Here is a 4,938-nt window from a genome sequence, read left to right on the forward strand (position 1 = left end):
TATTTATTATTAATATACCTTCATGCCGAACGTGAATAATAATAATAATAATAATAATATAATAATAATATAATAATATTTATTATTAATATACCTTCATGCCGAACGTGAATAATAATAATAATAATAATATAATAATATTATTATTATTAATATACCTTCATGCCGAACGTGAAGATGGTGATGACGATCTTGAAGACCAGCGCCAGCGCCAGCTGCCAGAGGGCGCTGTAGACCCCGGAGCCCGCGGGCCTGTCGGGGATGTCGTCCACGGGCCGCGACATGTTGGGGTTGTTGACGTAGTCGCACAGCTGCGAGGACTCCAGGGCGCCGCAGTCGTTGAACAGCTCCGAGATCAGCTCCGACGTGCTGCGCCACGTGTACGGGTTAGGGAACGCCACCAGGGCCGTGATGCAAGTCACCGCCATCACCTCCAGAACCGGGTACCTGGGGGAGGGAACAGGGTTTAGTGTCACCTCCAGAACCACCTCCAGAACCACCTCCAGAACCGGGTACCTGGTGGTTGCGGACCAAATACATATAACAAAGATTTGAGGCACAGTTTCACGACTTTAAAAAAAATAGCTTGTAGATCTGCTATTTTTCAACAGTTAAAGTATAACATAATGCTTGGAACACCAAAAGGGGTTCCTGTTTTGAACAGGTTAACGGTGGTTACCTGCCCAGCTGGGTGGTCTTAGAGGTGGTCTTAGAGGTGGTCTTAGAGGTGGGTTTAGAGGTGGTCTTAGAGGTGGTCTTAGAGGTGGTCTTAGAGGTGGTCTTAGAGGTGGTCTTAGAGGCGGTCTTAGAGGTTCCTACCTGCCCAGCTGGGTGGTCTTAGAGGTGGTCTTAGAGGTGGTCTTAGAGGTGGTCTTAGAGGCGGTCTTAGAGGTGGTCTTAGAGGTTCCTACCTGCCCAGCTGGGTGGTCTTGCGCCGTCGGCACCAGGCGATGTTGGCGCGGATGAAGAGGGTCCCCCACAGCCCGCCGAACACGCCCAGCAGGATGAACGGAACCAGCTCTGCCATGTACCTGTTTATATTGGACAGAACCATGTAACCATGTAAAGTCAATGTTAATTTAACTCTGAGAGGGTACAAATGGAACCGTTATTATTCCTACCAGGGCGTGTGGTACTCCACGTAGAACAGCACCAGACGGCTGTTCCCGAACGGGTTGATGGAGCGCAGGGTGAACGCCGCCACCAGGGCGGCGAAGAAGGACCGCCACAACGTCTTCAGAGGGAAGTAGTAGCTCACCTGAGGAGGAAAAGACAGGGTTTAATAATAATCTTTATTTAAGGATATTCATCTTCACAGTTTGACTCCATAAAACGCTTTACCCACATTTTAATCAAATATTCTACGCTGGCGAGATTGTTTTATTACCTTTGCAGCATACGCGGAAATAATTTGTGCTTTAGATCCGTGAAAATGTGTCCGTCAAACTGTTAAGAGGATGGACAACTACTAAGTAAGTAGTCCCACTGTTGATATGCTCTGTGTGGCCCTCAGGTTAATATCGGAGTTTAATTACTTCAGTCTAAATTAGTAGCTTAATGAATAGTATAAAATTGTTATTGACCTTTTTTATGTCCGATGTATGTATATTTAGTTCATAGAGTAACTATAATTGAAGGCATTTGAAATTAAATTAAAATGTAACTTTTCAGGATTCCAAAAATAGCTGATCTACAAGCTTGTAGATCTGCTATTTTTGCTATGAAAGTAATATGCAATGTGGCCCTCCGGAGTGAGTGTGGAACTATAGTGGCCCTCCGGAGTGAGTGTGGAACTATAGTGGCCCTTCGGAGTGAGTGTGGAACTATAGTGGCCCTCTGGAGTGAGTGTGGAACTATAGTGGCCCTCTGGAGTGAGCGTGGAACTATAGTGGCCGTGATGTGACATTTTTCACAATCCTTATTGCTCTCTTTTGTAATATGACCAATGTTTTAAGTTACTTTTATAGGTATTACCCCAGATCTCCACACAATAATTAAGATATGGTAAAACCTGGAATAATACGGAATGTACAGTGCCCCTTGATTTAGAATTAGTTTTGATTTCCCCAGTATAGAGACAATTCTTGCCATCTTAGCTCGTACATATGAAATATGGGGTTTCCAGCTGATTTTGTGGTCTAGTATCACTCCAAGAAATGTTATTTGATAAACTCATTCTATATTTACAGTGAGTGTGGAGTGAGTGTGGAACTATAGTGGCCCTCTGGAGTGAGTGTGGAACTATAGTGGCCCTCTGGAGTGAGTGTGGAACTATAGTGGCCCTCTGGAGTGAGCGTGGAACTATAGTGGCCCTCTGGAGTGAGTGTGGAACTATAGTGGCCCTCTGGAGTGAGCGTGGAACTATAGTGGCCCTCTGGAGTGAGCGTGGAACTATAGTGGCCCTCTGGAGTGAGTGTGGAACTATAGTGGCCCTCTGGAGTGAGTGTGGAACTATAGTGGCCCTCTGGAGTGCGTGTGGAATTTGTGATAATGGGTAGTTCTCTCACCGTTTGGGGGCCGAGCGGCCCCCAAACCAAAACTGCTCGAGCGAGGGAACCACGACGCAGTGGAACGAGGATCATCATAAAGTCGTGTCACTCGCCACCGCCACACAGAGAGAACGGGAGTGTGTGTGTGTGTGTGATAAAGCTAATCATTGAATGAGTATGTTTCTATACACGCATGTTGAACGATTATATGTCAATAAAGCTTATTTTGTGGTTGTGTGTGTGTGTGTGATTATACGTCAATAAATCATATTTTTGCATTTAGGACGACGCTGGTGCAGGTGTTGTGTCTGGAGGTAAGATTATTTATTTTACTTGTATTATTTACTTGTATTATTCTAAATACATTAGGCCTGTTGTAATTGGTGAGACTTGTTACATTCAAGTTGGCGTACTGTGTAAATGTATTTCTTTTGCACATCATATAAATAAATATATCTATTTATTTGATGTTTCTAGGTGCTGAGATCAGCCAGCCTCAACCCTCACCCCCCAGATCCAGTCCAGCAAGGCCTGGAAAAGCCAAAGGCAAGGGTAAGAGAAAATACATTTGTTTTGCTTTATTTCTAAAACTTTTACACATCACATGTGACTTTATTCATCAGAATTGCCAGCATAAGAGCATCATTGCCATCTAGTGGTTGTTCATGGGACTACACGTTCGTTATGTTTGCCTAAATGTTTTCTGTGTGGATACATCAGCACATTATTTATTTTACTTATTTATTCTAAATACATGTAGGCATGTGTAGACCGCTTATCTGTACTCCACCAGATGTCACTCACAACAGTATTGCATTTTATCTAAGTACATGTAGGCCTATTGTAAATACATATATTGTATTTCTATTAAATAGAAATAGAAATTGTATGTCTGTTCCTGGTGAAAGTAGAGCGTTATATATATGGTATGTCTCTGTCACTATAATAGAGAATATGTTATGGGCATAATAGAAGTGTGCTGTGTACAAACAAATGAAGATAACTACCAAAGGATTTTCCCAGAGGCCTGTTTAGGGTGAAACCGAGCTGTATAAAACTGCCTGTATCTAAAGAATGCAACATGCTACAAACATAATTGTTTTTTCTGGGTAAAGAGGAAATGCTCCTCTTTCAATTGGTATATTCCGTGACATGTTCACATTATTACAAAAATATGCTATGGGTATATAAATGTGACTGGTCAAAACTTTGAGATGTTTTTCTAAAGTGTTGGACTCATTCAAAAGCCTATATTTTGAAAACTGAAAACGATAGAAAATGTATCTCTTTTCCTGGTGAAAGTAGAGGATTCTAGCTTTCATTTGATGTCTGACATGGTATTGCATTATATAACACAGCATAATGATATGTGTCTTGTAATATGAATGATCAAAAACGAGATACTGAAAAGTGCTAGACTGAAAAGTGCTAGACTCATTCAAATGGCTACATTTTGAAAAGTAAACATGATATAAATTGTATGTCTGTTCCTGGTGAAAGTAGAGTGTTACAGCTTTCATTTGATATATGGTATGTCTCTGTCACTATAATAGGGAATATGTTATGGGCATAATAGAAGTGTTCTGCAAACAAATGAAACGAAATACCAAAGCATTTTCCGAGAGGCCTGTTTAGGGTGAAACCGAGCTGTATAAAACTGCCTGTAAAGAACGCAACATGCTACAAACATAACAAAAAATTCTGAGTAAAGAGGAAAGATTCCTCTTTCATTTGAGATGATATTGTCACATTATGAAATAATATGCAATGGGTCTTCAAAGTTCAATTTCCGGCAAATGAGAAGAATGACTGGGATAAATTAGGGCAGTCAAACTGTTAATTTGAACCCACCTCTTCCAGACTGAAGAGAACTCCTCCAATAGGAGCTCCGAACGCCACCGACACCCCAGCGGCCGCTGCTGCTGATAGGACCTGGTCAGAGACGCATACAGCGGTTTAACGTTTTGGCTGCTTCTGATTGGACCTGGTCAGAGACACATACACCCTTAATGATAGGACCTGTTCAGAGAAACATGCACCCTTAATGATTGGACCTGGTCAGAGACACATACACCCTTAATGATTGGACCTGGTCAGAGAAACATGCACCCTTAATGATTGGACCTGGTCAGAGACACATACACCCTTAATGATTGGACCTGGTCAGAGAAACATGCACCCTTAATGATTGGACCTGGTCAGAGAAACATGCACCCTTAATGATTGGACCTGGTCAGAGAAACATGCACCCTTAATGATTGGACCTGGTCAGAGAAACATGCACCCTTAATGATTGGACCTGGTCAGAGAAACATGCACCCTTAATGATTGGACCTGGTCAGAGACACATACACCCTTAATGATTGGACCTGGTCAGAGACACATACACCCTTAATGATTGGACCTGGTCAGAGAAACATGCACCCTTAATGATTGGACCTGGTCAGAG

The 4,938-nt window shown here is 42.3% G+C and overlaps 1 long non-coding RNA gene across 1 annotated transcript; it reads right to left on the minus strand.

Annotated features, from left to right (window-relative positions):
• Nucleotides 1-912: 912 nt before the first annotated feature.
• On the minus strand, nucleotides 913-4,473 carry LOC310871101. The gene is made up of 3 exons (XR_014570298.1): nucleotides 4,341-4,473; nucleotides 1,122-1,258; nucleotides 913-1,031 (listed from the first exon to the last, which is right to left on the minus strand). It is a non-coding gene; the product is annotated as an uncharacterized lncRNA (long non-coding RNA).
• Nucleotides 4,474-4,938: the final 465 nt, after the last annotated feature.

This window comes from Protomyctophum parallelum (assembly GCF_964188405.1).
Source record: "Protomyctophum parallelum genome assembly, chromosome: 14".
Classification (NCBI taxonomy): domain Eukaryota; kingdom Metazoa; phylum Chordata; class Actinopteri; order Myctophiformes; family Myctophidae; genus Protomyctophum; species Protomyctophum parallelum.